Source organism: Acyrthosiphon pisum, chromosome A1 (genome assembly GCF_005508785.2).
Source record: "Acyrthosiphon pisum isolate AL4f chromosome A1, pea_aphid_22Mar2018_4r6ur, whole genome shotgun sequence".
NCBI lineage: Eukaryota > Metazoa > Arthropoda > Insecta > Hemiptera > Aphididae > Acyrthosiphon > Acyrthosiphon pisum.
The window spans coordinates 155,317,256-155,318,255 of NC_042494.1; positions in this window are offsets into that span (position 1 = coordinate 155,317,256).

Genomic DNA, 1,000 nt, shown 5'->3' on the forward strand with positions numbered 1-1,000 from the left:
TTAAGCATGCTACTAGCACGGACAAATATTGAATCATATAGATATGTTTTTGAAACTATTTAACCATTTTTAAGGGGTTGGATTTATGAAAAATTCTTTATCCATCGTGAGTTCTGTGTGACTGTGCGTGTAGTGAGTAGTGACTGATCATTAAAGATAAACTACGGCTAAGAATCTTGGAAATCCGTAACGAACGTACGTGAAGTCACACGTCACTATATTTTGCGATAAAAAATTGTCAAATCCCATGTGCAGGTCATGAAAGTCTTAAAAAGTTCTAAAACACAGATAAGAAGCGAATACAATCGTACTTGATTAAATAGCATACAAATTTAAGTCGATGCTATAAAAAAATAATAAGTTTTAAAAATATTTTTATTTAGTTATAAATAATTTAACGTTGATTAATATTCGAAAGGAAAATTTCAAATGCTAAAATGTTTTAGCAATTTTGATTGAAATTTAGTCTTGCTGTAACTGTAAATGTAGTACTAACGTGTATGTCTCATTGACGTGAATAATAATGAATAGCTTTTAATTATACTTATCAACATAATAAATTAATAAATTTTTATTTTACTTAATAGTTTATACACACCAAAGAGAAATCCTATCCATGACATAATTATCAACAGTATGACATACATGAATATACCACTGGATAGGATAATAGGGTTCGGATATAATACGTATACGATAAAAATAGGAATAAATGATTGGCCCACAATTAAAACATTTGTCATACAAAATATTGAAATAAGCAATTCCAATATTGTAACACCTGAAAAAAAATTAATATACAATTTTAATAATTTCGGATGCTAAAATACTATTAAGTTAAATTACCTGCAAACATAGATCGACCAAGGATTCCATCCATTTTTTCTGATAGCATTATGCTTATTGAATAAATACTACTAAAATAATACGCTCCCCTAAAAATAATAACTGTGATAACAAATATTTTTTTTTTTGTAAACTATAAATATTATAACACTAC